Below are 14,156 nucleotides of genomic sequence, written 5' to 3'. Positions count from 1 at the left end.
TCTATCTAAATTCTCATTTCACAAATTCATTATATATTTTACTAATCGAAATACCCTTCACCAACTTTAACACGCTTCTCCTGTTATTATCTAATTACTATTTACATACGATATTTGTAAAGTAACTCAAACGAGGAATTAATAATCCAGTACAAATAAAGTCAATAAAATATCAATTTCTGCAACCAGTAATCAACAAATATAGAAATGCAGTAAATCAATAAATACACGATGATAATAAATTTAGTTAATATGTCTGATTTATTCCCGAACGGTTCAATTCATTGCAACTAATTTACCCTTCCGTGCTGTTCGGTTTCTGATCGATTAATCTGTTATTAATTGTTTAATACTTTATAATAACGAACTTGATGGAAAATAGTGGAAAATTAATCATCGAGCGTGTTATGAATCGGCGTTTTTCCGACCCCTTAAATAAAAGTCAGTTGCTGCATTCTAAAATCTGTGACTTTACGACGAGATTTTATGCGTAATTTTACGAGCTTTACGCGGCCATTATACCATGAAAAGACCTCTCATCTCTTTGGCTCAAGATTTTCTCGCTCAAAGAGCTCGTCGCGATTATACAGAGAATGTTAAATCGTATAGCAAACGATCAGTCACAGCTTGACGAAATTACGTTCTGCTACGTTTATTTAGAAAGTGCATTAAATCCTCAATTCACGCCGTTCCTTAATCGTTCTCAAATTTCCAGCGTAAATCAAATTGTATAAAAACAGCAGAATTTCGTAAATAACAAACAAAATTAGTTTCAGTAAAAATTAATGATAAACTTTGCAGCGTATAATTGTAAAAAGGAAGTGCTTTGAATCGCTAATTTAATTTGAGGTAAGAAACTTCTTAGGTGTATCATAATATTAATAAAACTTTCTGTTCTTGGTAAAAATCTTAATCATCCAACAGCACAAGTAGAATTGCGAGCAATAATTTTTCAGTACAAAGTTCTGACTACCGTTGGGTAGAAAGTTGAAAACAGTTAACATCTACCGGAAGTATAAATTGTTGTCGCGACCCTGAGACCCTTTTTAAGATTGTCTTTACACGTGTGACAACGTACAAGGGACATAACATAATTTCATGGACCACGTGCAGCTCGTAAAACTTAACCAGTCGCCTCTGCTCTATAACAATGGTACATTTTAAATAAAATTAAGTTAGAGAAAGAAAGAAAAAAATTGGAAAGATGTCGAACGACGAGAGCTTGAATTTTTTACGTTTTCTATCGCTGGAAATTGCACAAAATTATTTAAAATTACGTTGAGAATAAATGGTTTTCGTATGGACTTACGCAAGGTTTTAACGAAATCCGTTCTGGGCAGAAACATATAGTTTTCAAACAGGGTCCTTCAGAGTGACACTTTAATGCGATTGAAATGTTAACAAACTGAAATGTTAATAAATTGTCAACAAAGTTCTGACAGGCACGCGAAATGCTCGTACACGTGGGCATAAATTTTAATTTACAAGCGCGGACAAAATTTCGTTGCCACAAGTTAGCGGTAACGTACATTAATACACACATGCAGAAATTAATTAATCAACGAATACACATCATTTTAATCTCACGTTTCGCGTTTATCAAAATTATGTTATACGTATATAATGTACGCGAAAACTGGCTAAAGTTTAACCGAAGAGTGAAATTAAATTATAATGCAAACATAAGTTAAAATAACGGCAACGGTAGCTTAAAAGTTTCGAACAAGCATTTATTAACGTCCTGACTTTGTGTTCGGTATCATCGTCAGAAAGTTAAATTAATTAAAGTAGAAATAGAATTTTATTTTTATGATAGGTAATATATTATAGAAAAGAGCACATTTCAATAAAATTGGAAATCAGTGTTCTAAAGGGACAACTAAACGGTGATGAGACAGCTCATTAGCGGTTTTGAAGGAGCAATTAATTTGATTCCATCTTGGTTGCATCAAACTGTTAATTACAAGAGCATGTCGGTCTCATAGACTTTGTTCTATGATCAATATTCAATATCCCATAACGGTATTTCGTTATAAATACAGTTTGCTAACTGGAGTAAATTTCCTCCTGGATAGAGTATTAACGAACGATTTCCTTACTCAAGATGTAAAGCAAGTACGAGGAAAACGAATGATAATAATTATGGATTGAATAATTATTGGAAAGATAATTATTACGATATCAATTAGCAAGTGGATTATATAACGAGAAATTGATTATTAAGGATTACATAGAACTTATGGAGACCGTCAAAAATAATTTCTCGTCTAACAACTACTAAATTTTGTTTTTCTTCGAAAACAGAAACGAACAAATATTGTTGAATCGATATTGCGTAGTGAATAAAAATTTTGTTCCTTTCAGAAAGGCGGGGGAGTTTTCTAATAAGTTTGGTATCGATTTGGTTCTGTACTGAATTTTATTTTTAAGAATTCTTTTCTGATAAAGGAAAGATATCGATAACAGAAGCCTGAGATTGGTCGAAAGAACACGATTATGCAAAATAGCTGAACTAGTACGTAAAATTCACTACCGTGCTTTTCAAACAACATCTGTAGCACAAAAAAGGAATAGACGATGGGATGATATAAATTGCTTGCACTTCCTGGCCAGATTGGGTTATAAAGGGGCAACAGATTCGTTTTCGCGGTACTGCACTTCGTTATGATAGAATCCGCGCCATTATGGGACGATGAATAGAAACACATTTCAAACGTACGCGTACGCCATGATGAATTTCAACTGTAAATTAAAGTTAATCGAGCTTCTGAGGTAACGAAACACGATTTTTATATATCGGTTTTTTATTCACTCGAAGGGAAACGAACGTAATTTCAAATTAATGGAAAATTCATCCTGCACAACTATACGCATACCTAATTAAATGAGGAACTCAATTTTCTCGTATCGAATTTTCTGAAAACTACGTTTCAAGGAGAAGTCAATCAAGAACGTTAATAATAGGAAAAATAAAAAGATAAAGATTTTTTAAAAAATATTCACAAACACATCGATCCGGACAATTAAATAAAAATCATACGTTCATTGAACAGTTTAATGTTTCTTAACCTACAATATTCCATCAATGTTTTACTCACATTTTTCGAGTGTCTTCTCGTCCCAACTCGTGTCACGAACTTCAGCGTTTCTCCTCCCTTTAAATCTTTTCACGCCGTAGCTGAATTCTTGAACACACAAATTCTTTCCTCGTTGCTCACTGTTCGGATTTGAACGACAACGTCAATCACGATTCACAGCACTACAAGTCCGTCGTAATTTCACGGCGAAGCGGCTACAGAATTGAACGATCTCCAATAAAATCGATAGTCGAATAATTGTGATCTGTGGCGCCTCGAAGACTTCCGTGGCGACAACGTCAGGTCGCAGTGGTTGTTTTCGCGTCGGGACGGTGACGATTTGAATTTTAAATCGCGCTAAGATTCAGCAAACACAATAATTATCGATTTTCTTCGGTATCTCGAAAGATCTCTGACACGAAGCATGCTCGAATGCTCGTTGAAAGATACGAATCTGCGAATCGGATCGTTAAATGGGTTTGTTAAATCTCGAGTGGCCAGTATTCGGAATAGTATAATATCTGTGCAGGTTCGTTTGAATTTTAATGTATCCAGCTTGGAAAAGTGAATTCGTCGAGACGGTCGTTAGAATCGCCCGGTAGCAGAAGTTTTGTTAATTGATAGATCGCGCGGTACAGCTATTTCGCGCGCGAAATTTCCTGCAGAGTGTTGCATTTTCTTTCGACGATATCCGGTTACGTGTGTTTTTTTTTCCTCTCACAGCGCGCAGATGCAATGACTACCACGTTGTGTCTAGTGTTTACGTTAAACGAGTACGATGCGCGAGTCGCTTGTCTACAAAATCCTAACTTCGACTGAAAAGTTCTCGCTGTTACGAAATCAATTTTCCATCAGAGATTTTTCGCGAATATTACGTAAATACCGAGATCAAAGCAAAGTAATTTATTCGCAACGATTATGTAACTTTTTCATCTGTTCGGTGTGAAATATTTTATACTATAATTTTAATTTATATTCAATGACGGATAAAAACGCGATTTAATTGCAATGTTCATTCGACCGAACGGATCTGCAAATATGTTTCCTATTCGTTCAACGTGATCGTTACTTTTATTTACGGAATCACGGATAGTCGTTTATTTTTTCACTCGATATCTAGAGTTTTTATTCAGACACGAATTTCGCCCATTTCTGTTTTCTACGTGAGTTTTATTTTCTACGAGTGATATTTCATGTCGTACGGTTTCGAAGAGTTTCGAATGTTTAGTTAAATTACAAACTGTAATATTTTGAAATCTGAGGGCTTCGCGAACTCCTCACCGGCGGGAAATTTGCAATTTCGGAACACTTGGGATTCCAGTCTAAATTATCCGGAAATTAAACTTCGGATACATGAAAATTTCAGACATTCTGTAACTCAGCATTCAGTGTTAGAAATGTATCGTTCGAGGATATACAATTTTAAAAATATTTTATAATTTTTTAAGAACACGAATCCCTCGAAAAACTTACAATTCTAGAAAATTACGATTCGAATCGTGTCAGAAATCAGCTGAAAACGTAACGATTAAAAATTCACGCGTAACTGCCCAAGCATTTACAACTCGCGGTGAATTTCAATTTCGCAATGTTCAAGAAATAAATAGTTTTGTTTGTAATAAAAATATTCCTCCGTCGTATCTATCCTAAATCAAAAGTTTTGGTTTCGTTGACAACGCGCAACGATCGTTGAAATTCGGTTTTATTTAACGCGTAACATCACGTAAATTAAATTTTCAAGAAATGTTCGGTAGTCAATCCCGGTTAGTGTTTTTAAATCACAAGATTAATTGACGGTGACTTGGATTACTCGTAAAGTTTCCAACGAAAACACGATCGAAATATACACTTCCAGGGACACATCCTCGCGGTTGGGCCGCGTGGATCATACTGAAGATTGTACAGCACGGTAGTTGTTGCAGCGAGACGCCGAGAGAGCGAAAGAGAGGGAAAGAGAGACCTGCCACGCGCGCCAAAACTTGTCTCCTAGAATAAACACTATAATTTGGCCATACAAGTGAATATTCATTGACAAATTATATTATTTGGAAACATAAACATTTTCGACCATGAAATTAGACACCTCCAACTGTATAATTCAACATAAATGTCGTTCATATTTCTAAACGAATCAATATTTTCACACGATGGATTCTATCCCATTTAAGAAATTGAAACAATATTATATAACTATAATAAAATTACCGAGGAAAGTTATTTTAAACTCGGAAAAATTAGAATATATTTATGAAGCTAAGAATTAATTAAACAAACCAGTTTATCTGATTACTCTTGGGAATATAAATAGAATGAACTAGATTGTATAATTTTGTACAAAGTAGGAAGTCAGGGAACAAATCAGTTGAGAGAATTGGAACAAAATGTAGCCGTATAATGCTCCAATTAAATCGTAATAAAGAAACATGCGCACAAGAACTATAACGGCGAACGTCGAAACGATTTGTAAAAACTAAAAGATCATACAGGTTAAAGAGCAATTTTTAACGTAAACGTAGCACACGTGATGTAACTAAGATCCTCGAATTACGAACGTTCTATGGGCAACCTGTGTAGGCATGACCTTTCAGTTTTTAAGTATGATTGCAACGTTCACCGTAATAAGTCTGCACATGTTTCTTTATTAAAGATTAATTGAACCATTACTACACCTATATTTTGCTCTAACTCTTCCGACAGAATTTATTATCTGATCCTTTAATTTAAGAAACATTATCATTTAAAATAGAGATCAATGGATCAAAAATTTGTAATTTCTTAAAGGTTATTTAATTTTAATTTTTCATTGCGAGATACTCTTTAATTCACAATCATAAATTCTTATTCGATCATGGAAAATTGTCGAAATGTCGAAAAGTAAGAGCAAATTATTACGTCGACAGCAGACTTTCTTTTCGGATAAGAAAGTAAAAGATTTGTCTATTTGCCCAACTCCTCTTACCATTTCTTTTCTCCCATTTTGTGATCCTTTTTTAACCCCTCTGAACAATAGCCTGTTACCCCCTTTACTTCGAGTCTCGGTGTATTTTTCCTATCCCCCTTAACGTGCTTTTGTCTCGTTTTCTTATCTTCTTAGTTGTTCTTTCTTCGACTCCATTAGTTTAAATTATATTTAATTTTTTAATTTTTCGTTTTTCCCGATGTAGTTTCAGCGTGTTCTATTCCTTTTTCTACGAAGAATCTATCCCTCGCATTTTCGCGCTAATTTTAAACACGAGACGCAACGAAAAAAATAATTTTAAAGAAAATGTAAACGAGGTATGACAATTTTTAATTATTTACTTAAGAACGAGCAAATTTAGGTCAGATAAACAGGATTTAATTATTATTCGACCATTGTTACGAATATAAATTACTATACGAATATTGGATTTGTCTTTTTTTAATTCGTCTGTGCCACTCAATTATTCATCATTTTCTATAGAAATTTCAGTTTCTTGCAACACGCTTTTTCCGATACCTTGTTCAGAAAGGCGATACTATGAAGCATTTTCCCTATCCGAAACCTTGCTTCCTGCCTTCTTTTCATCTTTCTACAGCGTCTCGTTCAAGCAAAAATTTCATTCCGCGTATAATTTGTTCATTGGCGTGACAGAGAGTGAGACGTTTATGGAAATCTATTCTAATTGATGATCTCTGAACTTTTTCCACTCATTTGTACCTTTGTTCGTTTCGAGATGAATGGTTTCTCGAAATAAGTAGCTGTATACTCTCGTTTCACTTCTCGAAACTGCTACAATGAGGTAATAATATTAAAATTCTCTCGATTCGTACGACCCGATGAGCGTGTCTGACCATTACTGGTTATTTCTACTTGTGCTGGCGTTCTTGAACAGAGATTTTTTTCAAAATCCGTTTAACTGTATTATAGAAGAGCTTCCACCATACATTGAATTTGAAGTAATGACATATTAAAACAAAAATATCAAGAGAATAGTTTAATACAATTTTATAACTGTCTTTCAAGTGTCATTATGCAGAACTGAAAACGCTAGTGGATTTACAATTTTCAGCAGTACCTATCTGTGCATAAAAACATTTTAAAAAATGAAATACGTCAAATCTCGCTATAGATCAGCATTAACAACAAATAAATTTGTAGTTTATGTTTCTATTCAAATAAAGAATTCGTGAAAACACTTGTTTTTTTGGTTTGTAATTATACAACTTTAATTTACGACGTCAAGCTATTCTCATCGAATCTGTCGACGAATCGTTTCGAAATTTCAATTCCCATAAATTCATAATTCAGAAATGCAAGTTTCTGAGGATATAGAGATGCACGAAGATGCTCTCTTTGATATTTATGACGATATCGACGTGCTTTGTGAATTAATAAACATGATATCTGTATATTTACCGAATGGTAGAATTATGTAGAGGAAATATTTGAATATTTATAGAACGTTGCATTTAAAAATTTCATGTCGGAAAATGGTTAGGAACCTTTCATCGGATCGAGTCTCTCATTAAAATTGCTCGTTCGCGTGAAACGTGAAGTATTAATAACGGATGAATATTTAACGTTGGTTATCTCGTGAATGAAGGCTCGTTTAAGAAAACTTTATTCTGTATTTTTGATTCACTTTCTCGCGTAGAAGGACCACTCGCTATTAGTAGATACTACCAGTTATTGGATACCCTGTATGTACTTGACGAAGTCACGTTCGATATTAACCTCGAGATTATTTGCTGTTGGATAACCGAGTAGCACATCCAATAACCGCGATATCGAAAACTCCGGGCAGCCTGGAATAATAAATTTTAATCTCCCGCAGCGAAGTTCGAAATTTCCGCGGCTCGTAAGATCCAGGAACGCGCAGAATACAAACGGAAACATTTTAAAAACCTCTTTTTGCGTACAGACGATTGAAAAGTCAGATCGTAAATACGAGTTTTCGCGGTTTTCTACCACGATAATATGAACGAGATTTACGTAGGCATAGATAGAGTTAGCCTGTCACGTTTAAACTATGTTTGCGAACTTCTGACCAGTCTTGCCATTAAAACAGACCCCCATAAAATTCGCGAAATCGAGAGGCGTAAAATTAAAAGCGTAAATTCGGTTCCCGCGTCTCGAGTGGAACGAGTTAATTCGGTTAACGTTGTGAGAGTAACTTCCCTCCGTGAATCGAGACCTTTTACTCCCAGTTAATTCATGTTTTCTGGATCGTGATTGGGTTTGTCCTGTGCAGTTTTTCCCTAAAATTCTTTGGCAACTCGCGTTGAGGTTGAAATTCTAATGTTTGTGTCTCAATTTTTACTTTAAATTTGTCAATGAACTCACGATATTGATACGACTAGAGCTTCTATCTTAATTTTGGCTTCGAATTTTGTATTATGCTGACAAACATTTTGACCAAAGGTTGACTAATCGATACAAAATTGTAATTTTATATAATAGGCGATTTCGAGATGAATTAAACGACCTAATGTCCAAATAAAACACAAATCAACTTACTATAAAATAAAGGGAACAAAGGGAAGAAACTATATTTTTCTATTTAATTAAAATTCTAATTTCTTCGGAAGCGAATGAAGCAAAAATTAACTTGGTACTGATCTTTCATTTCACGTCCAAAATTTGCAAGATCTTCAGCCTCGTGAATAATACAAAAATCGATGCGACTAGTTTACGGGAAACAAATTTAAAAAATTATTCTACCACCGGGGGGTTCGCTGGCCCGTTCAAAAATACGCAATTGCTCAAAGCTTCTTCGTATTCTATTTGCACCGATCACTGCCGATGAAATTGTATCGCGAACTCGCATATTCCAACAACAAACGCGCAACGAATGCACTGAAGCGATCTCGAACCTTTTTGACCACCTGTCTGTAAATATTGCGCGAAAACGGGAACACGGATTTCGCGTTCCCGTTATGTCGAACGCGATAAATTCTCACCGTGGCGCCGCACGGCTCATTACTTGTGTCAAGAATTTCTGTTCGATGATAAATGACCAGCCATTGTGAGTGTTGCAAGTCGTGATCCAAGTAAAAAAATGAAAGGTGTCTCTCAATCGATACTGTGCGCACTGTTTGATCTACGAGACTACACTTTATCCAACGAGACGAGCGAGCAGAAACGCCAATATTAACAGTCGATGGATAAAAACAGAACTATTCGTCTGCTGATTCGTCTCGTTGGAGAAGGTATAGGGATTGGAAACAATGACATTTTCGATTACCAATAATTCGATACAGTAATTTATCATTATTTTTTGTTTTTTGAATACTGAAAATGAAAAATACTAAACATTGTTACGGAATATCGACAGATAGAAATAAATCATTTTAGTTTGGAAAAATTAGCCAATCTAGTTTAGTATGTAAAATATTTTTTCACAATTAATTTCTGTGAATCACACATGGAATTAGTCACCGACTTGGATGATATTGTTACTACTTCAAAAAAAAATGTTGCTAAGATCACAGATACGTGTTTAGTTTTTTCAAAACGCGTTAAACAAATAAAATGGAGCACTGAGGAACCGTGAAAACGACTGGGGGGTTTTTTTTTAAGTACTGTCGGTCTGGAAACGCGGCTAATTAATCTTCCACGTTCTCTCGAGTCGTTGCAGCTAGAACTATGGTTCCGCTGCTAATAAAAGAAACGAGAGAAAGAAATAAACGCGAAGCTCGATTCCCAAAGTTCGTGTTTAATCGACGAAACACGAACTACGGTCCTGTCCCACGGTATAATTGAAACTATCCGAAGTTCGGTCTAATTTTAACTTCAGATTGAAAGTTCGAACTCGTCTCGAATAAAAGGCGAAATCTGTGTTTGATACCGATCCTCGATTTCGTCTATGTGGGCTGACCAACTAATTGTATCAAATTATCGAAGACATATGAATGAACAGAGAATATACAGGACACATGTCTGCGAGTGAGGATTACGACGACCATGAACAGTGAAAGAACAATGCAAAAAGCTGAGTGTAAAACAATTTTATCTGCCGATTTCCGTAACGAAAATTCAATGAAGCTTCTTCCCCATGCGCCCATAGTTCGCGAAAACTTTTCACCCACGCGGGGATTCTTATTATTATCATTATTGTTCCCCCTAATTCTCGTACCAGCGCGATGTTATGTAGAACACGCCGGAAAGTTTCCATTTTGCGGCAGAAAGTTCCTACTCGGCTCTCTAGTAAACCGCGAAAGTGTATCGTTACGACGTAATGAATCTCTTTGCGACCATCCCTCGTGGTTGCACCATGCAGACCCTGCACCGAGTGTGTAAATTATTTTCCCCCCTCGCCCTTTCCATTTAATACCGATTAAATGTATTTCATCTGTCCTCGATGCATTAAGTCTCCCAGATAAACTTTCGTTGTTTGTTCTTACGACAGACCCATCGTTGTGAATTTTGACTCGCCCTCTACAACAGTTCCTATTTATTTATGTACCATAAAGACCGTTTATTAAGGTTTATTAAAGCTTTATTAAAGGATACGATAGGACTGTATACTGCTCGAGTTTGCATAATAGTGAATGTTTCGCTGAAGCTTAGAAAATTTTGAAAATAAAGAACAAGTCTACTCTAAATGTTGAATTTTGATTAATATGTATTGATACATACGAACTTAAAATGCAACTCTTAACAATTATATTTTTGTTAAATATAATGTTTAGTATTCAATTCATTTATCTTCTTTTGAAAAGAATCTGTATCTCCTTGTTATCAAACTTTTTTTTTTAAATGATCAATATGCTTAAATGTATAGTAGTCGCTTGGAGACAAGCCCTGACAATACTTTGTATTGCATTTCATGTAATTATTTAAATGTGAAATTAGGCGTTATCGTAAATAATGGATCAGTATTTTTCCACGATCCTTCAATATCCCATAAAGAAAGAGTGTTCCTTACGAGAACGACTTACTTCGAAAGACGCTTATAATTGTCATATTTGTCATAGCGGCATTATCTCGAGAATCCAGGTCCTGGGAGACCTCTCATAAATCTAGTCCAAAAGTTACGCAAAGGTATACTTTACGTTGTCCAGATCAATGTTTTCCAACCATTTTTAGCCTGTGGCCCTCTTTTGAATTGTATTTATCTCTTTGTCCACCAACTCTCGTGATTACTACTTGTTGATAAAAATTATACAATACTAAATATCCCTCAAATGTTACACAACAACCTTTACCAATACTAAAATTAACTACTAACACAGAGTAACATCTTTTAATTATACTGGAGCTATTCAATTCTACGATTCTGTTAAAGATTTCTGTAATGCGATGACAATATCAAATATGTTTATCCCAAACACAACAAATGATAATATGACTATTCTATGCGAGGAAATAAACGGAAAATATGTAATAAAATTATGTTATATGACGCTTCATTTTTGAGAAAATTGATTTTGAAGTTGTACGCGTGCCTTTGAGTACGACTTGACTAGCGTGTCTGACTACTACTTGACTTTTCTACTTACGCTAGCAATTTTTAACATTCAAATGATATTCTCTGGATTTCGTTATTGTCTAATTAGTCAGAATCAGTCTAAACATTATTACGAGAGTGGACAAATAATTTGATTACAAAAATAAATATATTTTTTATAAAACAAAGACCTGCATGGAAACGCTTCATTCTGTTTTTCTTTCGATTCATATTAAAAAAAAAGTATTATACGATCGAAAACAAAAGAATTTTAAACGTTTTAAATAAAGCCTTCGAAGGGTTGCCTTATAGTAATCAGGGGGTGAGAAATATTTCTTCGCTAACAAGGAACATTCATAAAGTTTCCTCATGCCTGATATTAAAACTTTGCAGGCTAGTAAATCGGCTAAAAATAAAGGATGCGAATTTTTTAAAAGCAATAACTCAAGTTTAAGGGGTGAAACTGCCTTCCAAAGTTTCACCCTTGAATGATGCGTTGAGAACTATTATTAAAGATGGAAGGAAGTTTATTCAACAAATTCGTCGCGGTTTTTAACGAAAGCTAATATATACACGTCAGTGAAAGAAAACATTAATAAACGAGTCATATAACATGCTTCAAATATAAAATTCTCCTATACGTAATGACATATTTTAATCAATGTTTATTATTAAGAAGCAACAGTGGTTTCCGTTAATTAATTCTCAAAAATCCCGAATAAAATTAAAGAATACTGGAAACGATCGCAACCAGGATAGACACAACAGGATCCGATATACAGGATTTATTAAATTATTACAGCTATTATTATATGAGAATACACAATTTTTACATGCACATTATAATATATTACGTATCTTGCTATTTACTCTCTTCTTCCATTTCTCTTTTATACACACTCTTAATTAATATGCTCGTTCCTCTCGCAATACTTTGTTCTTGCACAAGAATGAATTATTCGGTCGTTTGAACGTGTTTTTTCCTTTCTTTCTCCTTTCATTACTTTACTGAACCATCGAGAATAAGTTAAACTGCTGGAAACGCAATTTACACGTAAGAATAGCACTGCTTGTGGTCCATTTTGCGACTCATCCCGTTTCATAACGCGTTATGCGTACATACACGCTGGTTACTGGACGAAAAACTTTTCCCTTCTAACCGAATATCGTCTCTAACTTAACTAACTATTATGCCCTGCGTGATCTACGCATGTCAACTCCATACATAATGTACAATCTACTACGAATACGCATCTTTACATCGACCCCGTACGGGGTTGCAGACGTGTCCAACAACATCAACGGAGTTCAACGATTATACTCTACTCGCGTTTATACGGTAAAGAAGAGAATATCGAGGTTGGTAGAGTCGAGTGTAATGTGTTCGTTTCTCGTTACATCGAACTAGCACAATTTATTGACACCGAACGTTCGTTACAGCACCCATTATTGACTCGTCAGAGTAACACGTCCGCGTTTGCGTATTCTTTGTGCATTCAAGATGACCGTTTTCCTTTCTATCTTCAGCTTCTACTCGTCCAAAGTCCACCGAGCTCCTCATTTTTCTCCGCACCGACAGAATCTCGGTTATCATACAAAAAATATTCACTCGAATATAAAATATACTCTTGCGCGTACTGTACATGCCCGCGTTCTTTCGTTTCCTCTTCTCGCATTGCGCCTATGAGCTTAGGGTCGTCACCTCCAGCTTTCCACCTACGTCGGATTTACCACCTGATCGCGCCAACTGCATCGTGTTGGTTTCGTTTGACGACGACAGCGTTTTGGGTTCAAAGACGGGGTCAATTGCCGATGAAGGTCGCTTGGTGGTTACTCTTCCCCCTCCTTCGTTATACTGTTAGACTGTCACGCAGTTCCATCCATCGTAAGAGTGTGTCGTACTTGATGCGAGTCATTGGAGAGAGGGGGAAGTGATCTTGGAAGGTCAATTGATCCTTGATTACGATAGTCTACTGTTATATGTTTTCGAACAAAGCTCTTTGCAAAAAATTAGTACACGGCATTACCATTTCAAAATATACAGCGCCGAATGCATTAATGCAAAGCAACTCTCGGAATAAAATTAGTCATGAACGTGAAAGAGTTATCAGAAAACACAAAATTCTGAAAGCAATAGTACGTATTACAATTTGAGCTTTTATATTGTAAAAATCTTCAGCTATAATTTTGGTACCAAATACGCCAAAGTGGATTTTATTTTATTATGTATTAGTACGGGGCAATAAAGTAGTATTACTTGGCAAATTCAATTAATTTTATTCCGAGAATCGTTTTGTACTAGTATTTTCGGCACCGGAAGCCTGGGTACCTTCTGCTAATTTTAAAACGACCCCAAACTTACGGACAGCGACATACTTCGACCTACAGATAGTTAAACTTTAAGTGGACATTCGCAGTTAATTCTGGGGCTGGTTCGATCAATAATTCCTAGAGAAAACTATGTTCGTTGCCGCGCAACACGCACGCTTCCTTTCCCCAATCTTCCAGAAGCTTCTTCGTTCGCGAAACATCGAAGAGAGAGATGCTGGCTTTGGTATAATCGGTAATCTCTCCTAAATAACACTCTGTAAATGCTAAATCGATAAAAAATACTATTCTTCCTGTATATACATGCGCACGTTAAAACGCCAGGAGCACGGTCGGACAT

The 14,156-nt window shown here is 35.5% G+C and overlaps 1 protein-coding gene across 6 annotated transcripts in view; it reads right to left on the bottom strand.

Moving 5' to 3' along the window:
- 5-ht2a (5-hydroxytryptamine receptor 2A) overlaps positions 1-4,954 on the bottom strand; it is a 56,137-nt gene extending 51,183 nt beyond the window's left edge. Inside the window, exons 1-3 of one of the 6 annotated variants that reach the window (XM_076765906.1) lie at positions 4,755-4,954; positions 4,547-4,723; positions 3,099-3,531 (exon numbers count right to left, since the gene is read on the bottom strand). The gene's annotated coding sequence lies outside the window, so the exon portion shown is untranslated. Of the gene's footprint in view, positions 1-3,098; positions 4,503-4,546 lie in introns of those variants that run through there. The other 5 variants (XM_076765900.1, XM_076765903.1, XM_076765901.1 and 2 more) reach the window with 5 other exon arrangements.
- Positions 4,955-14,156: the final 9,202 nt, after the last annotated feature.

Source organism: Colletes latitarsis, chromosome 5 (assembly GCF_051014445.1).
Source record: "Colletes latitarsis isolate SP2378_abdomen chromosome 5, iyColLati1, whole genome shotgun sequence".
In the NCBI taxonomy this organism is placed as follows: domain Eukaryota; kingdom Metazoa; phylum Arthropoda; class Insecta; order Hymenoptera; family Colletidae; genus Colletes; species Colletes latitarsis.
This window is presented reverse-complemented; position numbering and strand designations above follow the sequence as displayed.